The sequence below is a fragment of the Montipora foliosa genome, chromosome 14, assembly GCF_036669935.1.
Source record: "Montipora foliosa isolate CH-2021 chromosome 14, ASM3666993v2, whole genome shotgun sequence".
NCBI lineage: Eukaryota > Metazoa > Cnidaria > Anthozoa > Scleractinia > Acroporidae > Montipora > Montipora foliosa.
Window position 1 is genome coordinate 9,923,920 of NC_090882.1, and position 15,427 is coordinate 9,939,346.

General features: G+C 41.1%; 1 pseudogene; it reads left to right on the forward strand.

Moving 5' to 3' along the window:
- Positions 1-57: 57 nt before the first annotated feature.
- Positions 58-14,561, forward strand: LOC137985028 (uncharacterized; annotated as a pseudogene).
- Positions 14,562-15,427: the final 866 nt, after the last annotated feature.

Consider the following 15,427-nt stretch of genomic DNA (forward strand, 5'->3'; position numbering starts at 1 on the left):
CAATGGGCATGCTTTTCAGTTAATTATGTTAATTATGGAGTTCGAGATTTCATTTTCATTTTCCTTCGCTTATTTAATTGCAAGTGTGATTTGTCCGCGAGAAAAGGTTTACTTGTCAGCCTCCCTCAAAGTGGTCTGTTCTACGAAGACACACTTTTCTGGTAAGATATCTTAGTACTGACTTAATTTTGCACGCAACTGGATTCGGGGATATATAAAGTAACAACGAACCTGTAGCATCGCACCTCAAATAACTAGATTTGTATTCAGTCAACACTTTCTGACGTCTACCTTATTGTTGTATAAGATGTGAGTTTCACTCTTGTTTGAGCGATTCATTTCGTTTGTGTACGTGATGCAGTAACTGTTGTTTAACTGTAGTATGACATAATGGCTGCTTTCAGTTCACGGAAATCCATGGTTTCTCAGGCGTGAAATAAATGATCCTGTGGTAGTTTCCTTGGTTTTAGTCTTGGGCTACAAAATGTCTTGAACGTTTCCTGATCGTTTTTGGGTAGCTTCTGCAAGTACCGGAGCAGAAATTACGTAAAACAAAAGAAACAAAAGACAGAAAACAACAGAAGTCCAAATAAAGACTAATCCCAAGTGACCAAAAACACAATGCTTTCCGGTACCTGCAGAAAGACCCCGTTTTGCCTTGTTAACTCGTGTTACGAATTGAATCGAGATCGTCGTCCAACCTCGTTAGGAGAGAACCCTGGAAACAAGGTTGGATCGTTGTCTTCTCCATACAATTAATTATTCGGCACTTTCTGAAGTTTGCGAAACGGAACGATGAAACTAAGTACTTTGATAGTGTAATTCGCGAAAAGAAAACGATTCGTCTGTTTTGTGAAATCGGAAATTAAAAGCTACAATTTCAATTGTTATATAGCTGAGTTTTTCCCCCAACATCGCGCGCTCTCATTGGTTACTTCGAGGTCACATGACATCTAACAATAAAACTATTTCGCGTCAAAAGTCTCTGAGTGGCCAACAGTGCAAAATCTATGACGTCAGAGGTTATCAGTGCTCTGGAATAATCAATGTCCGGAATTTCAAGATTTTAGGAGTTCCGGTTACACCGAAAAGTGAAATAAGGCGATCATTAGAACTCAAGCATTTACAACAGCAGCAACAAATCTTCCTGTTTACAAGTTAAGTGGAAGATTTTGCGCCACATTCGTAAATTACAAGCTACAATATTTTACACTCGGTAGTTTACGCATGAGCAGTTTGATAGATCAATAAGCCAATCAACACAGTTCTGAAAATTGATTATTCCAGAGCTCCGTGTCTTGGCACTAACCAAAAAACACGTGGGCTCTAGGGACGAGATTGGGAAGCGTGCATAGAAAGACTGGCTTGTGAGCATGCGCAGTATCTCGTGGAATCTCTGCGGGGGATGACTGGTAGAATAACATGTACAAAGCTACTGTAAGCTGAAAATCGGCCGTTTAGTAAGTTTACAGTCGATTTCACATTACTTTATATTACCACATCACGTTACTTAGTTCCGTTGGGAAATTGGATACTACGTCACAAAGTAGCAAATAACGTGGCGAATTAGACAACCAAATTTCGAACTTTGAAATGAACCTCCCAGTTCCACCAGATCGAACTTGGCAACTTCACCGATTGAGCCCTTTACCGTCCGAGATTCGTGACATTGTAAACAAGTGATTTGAGGATTGAACACGTAAGCGTAGACAACTAGCTTTGCAAGAAATGTAGGTATTAAAGTGCGGGCTATAGACGAAAGAGAGAAATGATCCTCGCAATTATATGGACAACTGAAGCAATTGTCCCTAATGGACACCCGAAATATTCAGGTGGCTCCAACGGGATTCGAACCTATGACCTCTGCGATACATACATACATACACGCTTTATTTAAACACGGTGAAACCTTCAGTAACAATACAATAGCTATAGTACAATAACATTCAGTACCAACTTTGGTAATAAAAGTACTGTTTTACAAGGTTGCCGTGTGGGAGCCTAACCCTCATTTTCACTGATAAAATCGATTCATTTCTCTTTTAAAAGATCTAACTGATTTGATCGTACGTAAATTGTTGGGTAAGCTGTTCCATTGTGAGGCCGCACTGTAGCTAAAACCTTTTTTTTGAGATAGTTGGTATTTGGTTTGGGCACATAAAGCTTCATTTCTAAATTCCTGCATGGACATTATATTTTGTGGTGCGAATTGAAAACAGGTCCTGTAGATAATCCGGATTAAGACCATTTAATATTTTATTCGTTAGGGTGGCTTTAAGGGCCCACGGACGGATTTTTCGAGCGTTGCTAGGAAAGTGAAATGTTACTTCCGGTGACTGACGTCATCATATAGTGAGCTGACCAGAAAACCCACCCACAAGCAAAAACCACCGCACGAATTGTTGTTTCCATTCAAGATTTTTCCTCGCCCTTTCTCGCCCTCGTTCTCAGATCAACTGCGCATGCGTAAACGAACTGACTTCCGGTTTGAGAAAAAACCTAAATTTCCGGCGGTCTTTAAATTGAATTAACCCTTTCAGCCCCGATAGTGCCAAATGGCACTTATAGATTTTACTCTGTCTAACGCCAGACGATTTTACTCGTCAATGGGGAACCCCTCGGGGCTTAAAGGGTTAAGCTAACAGCGTGAAAAAACTATGTCCCCGTTTAACCCTTTCAGCCCCGATAGTGCCAAATGGCACTTATAGATTTTACTCTGTCTAACGCCAGACGATTTTACTCGTCAATGGGGAACCCCTCGGGGCTTAAAGGGTTAAGCTAACAGCGTGAAAAAACTATGTCCCCGTTTAACCCTTTCAGCCCCGATAGTGCCAAATGGCACTTATAGATTTTACTCTGTCTAACGCCAGACGATTTTACTCGTCAATGGGGAACCCCTCGGGGCTTAAAGGGTTAAGCTAACAGCGTGAAAAAACTATGTCCCCGTTTAACCCTTTCAGCCCCGATAGTGCCAAATGGCACTTATAGATTTTACTCTGTCTAACGCCAGACGATTTTACTCGTCAATGGGGAACCCCTCGGGGCTTAAAGGGTTAAGCTAACAGCGTGAAAAAACTATGTCCCCGTTTAACCCTTTCAGCCCCGATAGTGCCAAATGGCACTTATAGATTTTACTCTGTCTAACGCCAGACGATTTTACTCGTCAATGGGGAACCCTTCGGGGCTTAAAGGGTTAAGCTAACAGCGTGAAAAAACTATGTCCCCGTTTAACCCTTTCAGCCCCGATAGTGCCAAATGGCACTTATAGATTTTACTCTGTCTAACGCCAGACGATTTTACTCGTCAATGGGGAACCCCTCGGGGCTTAAAGGGTTAAGCTAACAGCGTGAAAAAACTATGTCCCCGTTTAACCCTTTCAGCCCCGATAGTGCCAAATGGCACTTATAGATTTTACTCTGTCTAACGCCAGACGATTTTACTCGTCAATGGGGAACCCCTCGGGGCTTAAAGGGTTAATTGTTTTTCATATGGCACGTTTCACCTCCAAATACTGAATATAGGTAAGCATTGATTTTTTCAAATCATCTTTTTTGAAAATTTTATGGATATTTCAGTATCGTTTATCTCTCTAAAAAGAAGATTTTTCAAAATAAAAAGAAAACCATTTTTGGCTGGATGCAAAAACGAATAGAAATTATGAAACCATTGATTAAATACCCAAATAGTGTAGCACGTAGACAAATTTAGAGTTTTCTTTTATTGGTCACGTGACCATGGGCGTGGCTTGATGATGTCATATTTAGGGTTATTGGTTAGAAACTGACCAAAATAATGCCACATTCTCTCAAATTAGTTAACTATTATATCCTTAGCAACGCACCCCAAAAAATACGTCAGTAGGCCCTTAAAGCTTTTTCCGACGCTTAGCGAGCGAGATTGTCCTGACGGAGTAAGGTAAGAAGATGGTTAGCACTCACGTCGTAACTACTCTTGGTGATGCCGGTGCAATGCTCTACCAACTGAACTATGAAGCCATACAGTTGGCTGGATTGTGCGGTCTAGATGTCTGACATGAAATTCTATGCGATACTTATTTCATCAGATTTCACTTTGATGAAATGATATATGAAATGGATCATATATGAACTGCGGATATGAAATCAATTGAAGCTACCATCTTCGCAGTTATGAACGCAATTTTTACAATTGCGTAGAGGAGCCTGAAAAATTCAGGACTTCAACGGGGTTTGAACCCGTGACCTCGCGATACCGATATATATATATAGTTACCCGGAAGTCTGTCTTACAGTTGAATCCCGAAATTTGAGTTTCCTTGCCCGTCGGGCGCGTGGAAGTCAGAACCGTTAGCGTGATCGCAAAATCTGCTAACCCCGGGCTATCAGACACGACTTTCTTAGCAAGCTGTCGACAATCCATGTTTGAATGCAATTTCTTTTAAGTCCTGTGTCTATTTTATGAGGAGAAGAGCAGGTGAATCTGCAAGATTGCGAACTAGAACAATGCTTGGCATACCATGTGCTTTGTCAGATGACTTCAGTAGCCGCTATTTGCAGAATCGAACTGTTTCCCATGTTGTCGAGAACGGCAAAGAAATGTACTAAATTATAAAACGCATGCAAGTGTGAGAAGTGCAGAACCTTTGTTTTTGCTCCAAGTACATTTTGAAACACATCGCTGAGGATTTTTCCTGAAAATCGAAATACAGTAGTACCCTGTAGTTGCCTTTTATCCTCACAGACTGACGTCGTTTCATAGTAATCGCATCTATTGAGATTATAAGCTCAAAAAGATCCTTTGGGTGAAAATAAGCTGAATATATTCGGGTATTTATTCAGTCAATTAACAATTATTAGGCTAGGTTGAGCAAAATATCGTGATGGTCAGTGGCGAGCTGAAGCCGAAGGCAGAGACACAGACAAATCACGATATTTTGGGATAACCGAGTACAATAATTGTTTTATCATTCGATGACTGAGTTTGTTTTTCACAAATCCCAATAATTAAATCACTTCTGAAAGCTCAGTAACGCGAACTGCCATTTTCACACATAGCGTCGTTTCAGTTACGCATGAGCAGAATATTATTTGCAGCAAGGCAGTTATTTTCAGGTCATGCGGTGGGCTCTCAGCCAATGAAGAGGAAGGAAAAATACATCAAACGATAATCGATTTTGTTCGATTCCGTCAGTAAATCGTCAACTCTTATTTTGCACCCTTGTTGATGAATTTACTGCCGTTTAAGGGCGATTTCACCTTGATGGAGATAAATTTATCTTTCCAAAAAGCTTTCTTCAATATTTCGTGATGCTAAAGATCTTCCTTGTTTGTTTTTCAACTGAGCTGCAGAATATTCGTAAAACACTCGAAACATTCCGCATGGCAACATTTCGTAACAAGTTCTTTAAGTTGAAATTACAGAAATTTGCCATCCCGATTGAAGTCTCTTCCAACATGTCGAAACTATTAATTTCCTCTCGTATACCGATGATTAATAACTGGAGTCCTCATATTATAACCTGTCGCGATCTGACGTGGGCAACGCGAGAGCGAGGGACTAATCCCCCGAGGGTATGCAATACACGCGCGCTTGCTCGCATTTTCTTGGGTTCTCTGTCCAGTCGGCAAACTCATAGGCAATAACTTTTAACCTCTGAAACACTTGAGTGGTTCACTGATTTCTCCCTAACTTATTTTGATGAATGAAAAAGGATTGGCTGGACTGTCGAATTATTGGGTCTTTGCCTGCATTGAAACTTTGTTAAGTTTCATTCAAATTTCTCCAAACCAAAGTAGCAGTCAAAAAATCTTAATTAAGGAATGACCTGTTGGTTACTAAAATGAGATCATTTTGGGTATGTCTACACTATACCGGATATTTCTTTCGTCGAAAGGAAAATCATATCGGATAGGGCTTTTAATTGTTTACGCATAGTAACGTTTTCGGAGCTTCTGCGAAAGAAGGACTCTGCACCGCTTCAACTTAAAATCAATCTTTATGTATAGGATAGACTTCTGTGCAACTTTTAAACTTGTTTTGTAAGCCAGGAAAAAGTCGTCGTCACAGAGCAAGTAATCTAACTCTTTTCCTCTGTATCTATAAAAACCCGTTTCAGTCATCAAAGCTTTGAGAATTATTTCCTTGTTCTCTTCTTGAGAACATGTTTAAGGCAATCTCTTCAGAATGAGCAAACCATGCTTTCTTTTCCCAAAAGAGGTGAATGAAATGAAATTCGCTTATTATATTTATTCATTTATTTTTGTTTTAGGTCCTTTTCGCTATTGTGGTATTGCTTTATTATCATTAATTCGTGATGTCCTTGCACCCTTATCGTGATGAGGAGTTAAATCATTTCAAGTGTTTGTCTCTGGTTTTAAATGAATTCCCAAAGGCTTTACGTCAGACTTTTAAGACAATGTGGGACACCACCATTGGGCGTCGCCCTGGCTACCAGCTTTGGGATGACTCCACTGCTGTGAGAAATCTCTTTGTCTCTACAGAGGGAGGGACAACTAAAGTTCCTACACACCAGTCGTACAATGAATGGGATTGCACTGCATTCTTCCAGGCTACCATCTTTGCAAAGTCCTTCAGTATTCATTCCAAAACACTGAATGATTTGTATGTGAAGCCCCGAACTGTTCCTTATGGAAGTTTCCATGGATCTGTGTTGAGCCCAGTAGGAGATAATGCCGAGACCTTTGCACTGGCTATTGATCAGCTTCGGCGTTTGAGGAATGCAGTTTGTCATTCTTCTCGCTTGGAGGTGGACAAAGCAACATTTGACCAGAACATTCAGTACGCTAAAGAAGCGTTCAAAGCTCTAGGAATTCCAACTGCATCGATTGATGCTATTGGAAGTTTGAATGCATCTGACTTTCCGACAACAGAAGTCCGTAAGTGGGAACAACAGGTAAGGGAAGAGAAGCAAGCATACATAAAAAAGTTAGAGGAGTCCTTAAAGGAGAGCCTCACTGGCAACAAAGAGGTCGCGGAGGGCTTGAGGATGCAACAGGAAGATATAAGTGCGTTAGGGAAGGAGATCCATGAGCTAAGAAAGAAGGAAGAGGAACGATGTAAAGAAGCAGAAAAAACAGGTAAAACACTAGGACAACTGTTTTCAAGACTCTTTTTAAAAACAGCAGCAGATAGCAACTGCAATAGGCATGACAAACACACTGTTTGTCTGTTAAAATATGACAAAAAGACAGACAGATCTTCCATGTATCTCGCGTGAAAAACAAACAACACAAGTCACATAAAAATAAACGAAACTGTTACAGTACCACTCGAAACTATTTGTGCATTTGCGGCGGTTCTTCCGAGGTCATAATGCGGATTCGATCTCCAGTTTGACCGAGATAAAACCTCCTTTACGGAAAATGAGAGCCGAGGTTTCACCTAGGTTTTTTCCGGTTGATTTACTCTGCAGTTGAGAGATAACGCGGTGAGGCTTTTGTTGGCGTTGTTTTCCACTACAAAAGGCAGGCTTAAGTTTTTGAAATTGTCACAACTGTGACATTATAAAACTGCGTGTTTGGAAATTGATAGGGTCGAAAAGTGAAGCCAACATACAGTTTCTCAAGTCGGGAGTTTTAAATCATTTCCTTCGTTTCAAGACAACTTTCTTCTTATAAGCGTTGTAATTAAGTAGTTTCTTTGTTTCGAGCGGAACAGTAGTTATTAAATTTGCTCTTACAGCTAAGCTAATCAAAGCCAAAGCTTAATTTCTGAGATGACGTCACAAACAAATTTTCTTTCTTTATTACATAGGTAGTCTACTAATTATGTTTGTTATAACTAGATAATTTATGTTGTGAAGAGGAGTTTCTGCAGTGACGTCATCTTAAGAACGTGGCCAATATTGCACAAGGTCTGTCTTCATTTAAATGACGGCAACTGAAGTTTTCTACTTCTACAATGCATTTAAAAACGGGAAATATGCCTGTTGTATAATATTTTGGGTTATGTGCACAAAGTTGAAGACGATATTTGTTTTTTACTTCTTGATATCTTTTCTCTCAACGAGAAAAAGGATATTAAAAAAAAGTAAGCAACGTCTACTTTGTGTTTTACTTTTGCATTACAAAGAGATCAAGTCAACAGTCCCAGGATCTGTTCTTCCTTCAATGATTCCAAACTTCACTGGGCGACAGAGTGAATGCCAAGAGATCGTGGATTTCGCGAGTTCCGAACATACCCGAAGCGTGACGATCTGGGGCTCACCCGGATTCGGAAAGACATCGGTTGCTATAGCGGTGGGGCACCAACTGCAGTCTCGAAGCTTTCCTGTTTGTTTCCTTTCATTACGAGGACTTCAGACAAAGGCAGATCTGACATCAAAGCTTTTCAGCCTCGTAAGGCAAGCCATCCCGAGTCAGAGATCAGAATCTCAGCCTCTGTCCTTGGAAGATGAGCTAATTGAAACCCTCGGCGGCATTTCAGATTCCTGCGTATTTATTCTTGATAATGTAGATGATCTGCTAGAGAGTGGCTTTCCAAATGTAAAAGAAGACGTCCTGCATTTGTTTGAAGAAATTCTCACGCGAAATAAGAAGATAACTCTGGTGGTGACGACACGAGAATCATTTGAATTTATCAATTTAAATTTCCAAGGGCACAAATCAATAAGAATAAGGTCACTGGATGACACTTCATCTCGTACGTTAGTTCATGAATTGGTGCCAAATGCGACTCCCGATGACTGCGCACAAATTGCCCAAATATGCGGTTGTGTGCCTCTTGCAATGAGGTTAATGTGCTCTCTAGTTTCTGAAGATGATGTTCAACCAAGCCAGTGTTTGATTGAGTTCACTGAGTCCACAACAGAAAGTATCGTCGACATCTTAGACAATCCAGATTATCCAGCTAATCAAAGATTGCAGTTCTTATATGAAAAGTCTTTCCAGAGACTTTCCCCTGCAGAAAAAGAAACATTTGTGTCTTTGTCTGTTCTTCCGGGATGTTTCACCACGACTATCGCTGCAGCTGTATTGAATGTTAAGAATTGCAAGGCAATCAAAATGTTGAAATTACTTCAAAGAAAGTCCTTTCTCGATTCAAACTCCCAGTCTGGAACATTCATAATGCATAAGCTTCTTCAGTCATTTGCTAAAGAAACAGGAGATCAGCGAATGGAAGAAATAGTAGCAAATGCAAAGTGCCGTTTCCATGAGCATTACATTTCTCGTTTTGAGAAATTGAATGATGAGTTTCTAAATGGTCATTCCATGGATGCTTTCATTGCATTTTATGAGGAAAAACAGATTTTTATAGAAAGTCTAGTAGACGGTTGCACAGATCCCAGGATAGCCGAGAATGTTTTTAAAGTTTTGATTAAAGCAGAAATGTTTCTGGACACGTTATTTTGGTGTTCTATGGAATCTGACAATTTTGACACTATCTACGATTCGGCCTTAAAGGCAGCCAATTCTCTAGGAAATACACATTACCAGAGGCGTTTACTAGCTTCTAAAGCATTTAGTGAAATTACCTGGGGAGCAGAAGGAAGTTCAATGCAACTTCTCAAGAAGGCATATGAAATCCAGTCAAAATCTTGTTTAGTTTCTGATAATGAAAGGAGTAAATATTTGTGTTACTTTGGCATCTGTCAGCTTGTTAAGGGTGAGGTTGAGAGCGGGATACAGTGCCTGCAAGAGGCTCTTTCTTTAATGCGTGAAAGTGGAGAGCAGAAAATTCTAAGGCTCGTTGTTAACCAAGTCATGGCGGTCTACTATAAGTTCTTAAACGACCCATCTACCTCGACTTACTACTATGAGAAAGCACACAAGGAATGCAATTCCGCTGCAGACGAGCAACTCATTGTTATTCCACCTTTGGGACGCAAAGAAAAAAAAACAAAAAATGGCAAAGAACTTCAAACAAATACTTTTGACTCGGGAAATTATTGGCCATTGCAATTCCTAGTTATATTTCACATCAGGAAAGCAGCAAAGAACTTCTTTGACACCGACACCCAGCAATTTGTAATTAACCCTGCCCTTCGAATGTTAAATGATCTCCAGATAAATTCCAAAACCCCTTTTTCTTTGTTTCATTTTTGCTGTAATGTTATGGGTCTTCTGGAAGAGGGAATTGTTGGATCAGGTTTCGAAGAATCAGTCGCACGTCACCACGCAACACTCGAGCAATTCAAATATAGCTCTTCAGGCCCAGAGGAGAACGCTGATTCAACCGTGACCCGTCGTTCTCAAGAATGCAATCACCCTCTTGCAAAGCTCTACCAAGAATTCGGTGAATTGCACCACTACAAGAAGAACTACTCAAAGGCTCTTTATTTCAAGACGCGCGCTCTTGATATCCTATTGAGAAGAAATAAACAAAAAGCAAATGCATTCTTAGCCCATAGCTACCATTCACTAGGGGTGACACAGCATTCGTTAGGTAATTTTACCTCTGCTATGCAATCTGCTCAACGGGCATTACATGTGCGAGTAAAATTGCTCGGAGAAGATCATTCAAGCACAGCTGAGAGTTACCATTCACTCGGGGCGACACAGCATTCGTTAGGCGATTTTACCTCTGCTCTGCAATCTGCTCGACGGGCATTAGATGTGCGAATAAAATTATTCGGAAAACATCATTCAAGCACAGCTGAGAGTTACCAGTTACTCGGGGTGACACAGCATTCGTTAGGTGATTTTACCTCTGCTATGCAGTCTGCTCAACGGGCATTAGATGTGCGAATAAAATTGTTCGGAGAAGAACATTTAAGCACAGCTGAGAGTTACCATTTACTCGGGGCGACACAGCATTCGTTAGGCGACTTTACCTCTGCTATGCAGTCTGCTCAACGGGCATTATATGTGGGAATAAAATTGCTCGGAGAAGATCATTCAAGCACAGCTAAGAGTTACTATTTTCTCGGGGTGACACAGCATTCGTTAGGCGATTTTACCTCTGCTATGCAGTCTACTCAACGGGCATTAGATGTGGGAATAAAATTGTTCGGAGAAGATCATTCAAGCACAGCTGAGAATTACCATTTACTCGGGGTGACACAGCATTCGTTAGGTGATTTTACCTCTGCTCTGCTGTCAAAGCAGCGGGCATTAGATGTACGAATAAAATTGTTCGGAGAAGATCATTTAAGCACAGCTGAGAGTTACCATTCACTCGGGGTAACAAAGCATTCGTTACGTCATTTTACCTCTGCTCTGCAGTCTGATCAACGGGCATTGGATGTGCGATTAAAAGTGCTCGGAGAAGACCATGCAAGCACAGCTGAGAGTTACCATTCACTCGGTGTGACACAGCATTCGTTAGGTGATTTTACATCTGCTCTGCAGTCAAATCAGCTGGCATTAGATGTGCAAATAAAATTGTTCGGAGAAGATCATTCAAGCACAGCTGAGAGTTACCATTCAATAGGGGTGACACAGCATTCGTTAGGTGATTTTACCTCTGCTATGCAATCTGCTCAACGGGCATTAGATGTGCGAGTAAAATTGCTCGGAGAAGATCATGCAAGCACAGCTGAGAGTTACCATTTACTCGGGGTGACACAGCATTCGTTAGGCGATTTTACCTCTGCTATGCAGTCTGCTCAACGGGCATTAGATGTGCGAATAAAATTGTTCGGAGAAGATCATTTAAGCACAGCTGAGAGTTACCATTCACTCGGGGCGACACAGCATTCGTTAGGCGACTTTACCTCTGCTATGCAGTCTGCTCAACGGGCAATAGATGTGGGAATAAAATTGCTCGGAGAAGATCATTCAAGCACAGCTAAGAGTTACTATTTACTCGGGGTGACACAGCATTCGTTAGGCGATTTTACCACTGCTATCCAGTCTACTCAACGGGCATTAGATGTGCGAATAAAATTGTTCGGAGAAGATCATTCAAGCACAGCTGAGAATTACCATTTACTCGGGGTGACACAGCATTCGTTAGGTTATTTTACCTCTGCTCTGCAGTCAAAGCAGCGGGCATTAGATGTACGAATAAAATTGTTCGGAGAAGATCATTTAAGCACAGCTGAGAGTTACCATTCACTCGGGGTGACACAGCATTCGTTAGGTGATTTTACCTCTGCTCGGCAGTCAAAGCAGCGGGCATTAGATGTGCAAATAAAATTGTTCGGAGAAGATCATTCAAGCACAGCCGAGAGTTACCATTCACTTGGGGTGACACAACATTCGTTTGGTGATTTTACCTCTGCTCTGCTGTCAAAGCAGCGGGCATTAGATGTGCGAATAAAATTGCTCGGAGCAGATCATGCAAGCACTGCTAAGAGTTACCATTCACTCGGGGCGACACAGCATTCGTTAGGTGATTTTACCTCTGCTCTGTAGTCAAAGCAGCTGGCATTAGATGTGCGAATAAAATTGTTCGGAGAAGATCATTCAAGCACAGCTGAGAGTTACCATTCACTCGGGGTGACACAGCATTCGTTAGGCGATTTCACCTCTGCTATGCAGTCTGCTCAACGGGCATTAGATGTGCGAATAAAATTGTTCGGAGAAGATCATTCAAGCACAGCTGAGAGTTACCATTTACTCGGGGTGACACAGCATTCGTTAGGCGATTTTACCTCTGCTATGCAGTCTGCTTAACGGGCATTACATGTGCGAATAAATTTGTTCGGAGAAGATCATTTAAGCACAGCTGAGAGTTACCATTCACTCGGGGCGACACAGCATTTGTTAGGCGATTTTACTTCGGCTATGCAGTCTGCTCAACGGGCATTAGATGTGGGAATAAAATTTCTCGGAGAAGATCATTCAAGCACAGCTGAGAGTTACCATTTACTCGGGGTGACACAGCATTCGTTAGACGATTTTACCTCTGCTATGCAGTCTGCTCAACGGGCATTAGATGTGGGAATAAAATTGTTCGGAGAAGATCATTTAAGCACAGCTGAGAGTTCCCATTAACTCGGAGTGACACGGCATTCGTTCGGGTGATTTTACCTCTGCTCTGCAGTCTGCTCAACGGGCATTAGATGTGCGAATAAAATTGTTCGGAGAAGATTATTTAAGCACAGCTGAGAGTTACCATTCACTCGGGGAGACACAGCATTCGTTAGGCGATTTTACCTCTGCTATGCAGTCTGCTCAACGGGCATTAGATGTGCGAATAAAATTGTTCGGAGAAGATCATGCAAGCACAGCTGAGAGTTACCATTCACTCGGCGAGGCACAGCATTCGTTAGGTGATTTTACCTCTGCTCTGCATTCCTTCCAGCGGGCATTAGATGTGCGTATAAAACTGTTCGGAAAAGATGATGTAAGCACAGCTGATAGTTTGTTTTTATTCTGGTTAACAGTAACCTATGTTTGTCATGAATGGCTGGAATTTCTTTGCTGTTGAAAGACGTGACTTGTGAGAGTAAGAGGCCAAAAGAAAGGAGACAAATCACATAACCAAGGGAAGAAAGTACCTATTTGGCTTTTTTTTTTACTTTGGAGAAGATTCCTCATCGGATTTAGGAATGCATTGATGATGAGTGGAGATCTCGCGGGTTGTGCTGGATAAATTCACCTCCGGTTGACCTCCAATGACTGCAGCAAGGTTTGATATTCAGAGAAAACGATTAGGAACACCAATAGTGAAACGGTCAGATCATGTAACGCCTTTGTTCAAGACTTTACATTGGCTCTCAGTTGAGAGGAGAGTTCAATTCAAGATCCTCATAACTTATAAGACCCTGCATGGACAGTCTGCAAATTATTTGATGCCTTTAATTGACAAGTACCATCGGTCTTGAATTTTAAGATCATCGTCACACAGGGGCACCCAACGTCCATTTTCGGAAAGTATCTGTTCGGAAGACGATTTGAGATCTAGAATTTTCGGAACATTTGCTGTAAAATTTCTTGCTTGCCTGCCTGTCCTAGGCTTTTCGAACTTCTAAAAAATGGTATAATTGACCATCTTTAACGGATTTTTTCCCTAAAAGGCCACCTAGAATTTTCGGGAGCCTTTTTTCTGGCTGAAATGTTCGAAAAGGTGAGTTTTGATCCCTACAATTTTCGGATCACTAAGGGATAAAAATATGCCTATATCTACGGTTGAAATACTGAAAGACGTTTAACGATGCTATGTCTAAGTGGTTTTGAAGTACATTCTCGTTGGGTGCCTCTGGTTACACTTACTACTTTATCCTAAAAAGATTAGAACTGACTTTTATGGTGGCAGAGCATTTTCGTTCCCAGCACCAAAACTATGGAAATCTTTGCCTAAGAACATGAAAAAAGCGAAGACAGTTAAATTGTTTTAAAACTAAACTTAAAACATATCTTTTTGGAGAGTCTTTTTTTATCATTGATTAGATAGAGTATTTATTTAGCGATAAAATGGTTGTAAGGCGCATTGATCTGTGGGAATGCGCCATACAAGAACTATTTATTATTATTAATAGTCGATTATGCATTCTAATTCATTTTGCATACATTACAATGTGGTAAGTTAGACGATCCGACGGCCTGGCCAGATAATATTCCTCAAACTCGTGCAGCATTTTAAAGCGTTGTTTCGTGGCATGACTTTCAACTTATATCTCGGTCGAATAACTGGTACTAAGACATGTGATCAGATATGCGGCGAACATGTGAGCAGGCCCCGGGGAGGGTGGGGGGGGGGGGGTACTCTCTTTAATGACCTATACGTGGAGGCTCCGCCCGAAAAGGGTACCTTTTTGACGCTTCGGGTATATAAAAGGATACGGATTTCAGGAGTCGAAGCATATGAAAGGATTTAGGAATTTAAAAGGGCCTTTCATTATATTCCAATGGAAGGTATACGAAACGGGGAACCATTTGTCAATGGAAGATCTACGAAAGGGGTATCTTTTCTACCAAAAATGGTTTATAAAAGTGTAAGGGGTCGGACCTCGCGGCGGAGCCTCAGTCGCCGTAGCTCCGCTATTTTGTGCTCTCATCGATGGATTTTGGTGAATTTAAGGACGGTGCCTTCTAATTCAAATGTATTTTTGAGCGGCTTCCTTACTATGCGGGAAAAGCAGATCTTAACAAGTGTTATTGAAATTCAAAAAGATAATTGCGGGTAAATGACACATTTTTCGAAGATAATTAATCAAAAATATTTGTAAAAAGCTTTAAAATTCAAAGCAATGTATGGCGTTCTTTTCCAGATTCAAGCTTAATTATCTCTGAAAAAATACGTGGTTACCCCCAATTTTCTATTTGGATACCAAGAGCACTTGCTAAGTTCTGCTTTCTCCGCATAGTTTTGAATCGCGCAACAGTATCCCTGCATTAATAAACACCGCCGATAGGCAATCCGAGTATCTCGAGATGCGCAATAACAATAGTAGGCACCGTCCTTAAACGCTTCGACGGTAGCATTTATCGAAATCTGAGGGAATTGTCGGTTGTTTAGTTTATTTGCTAACGAACAGGACTTTGAATCGCCTTGGCTTTGGGATGTTAACCGTATTTTGATCGCATTTGTTGATTAGTTC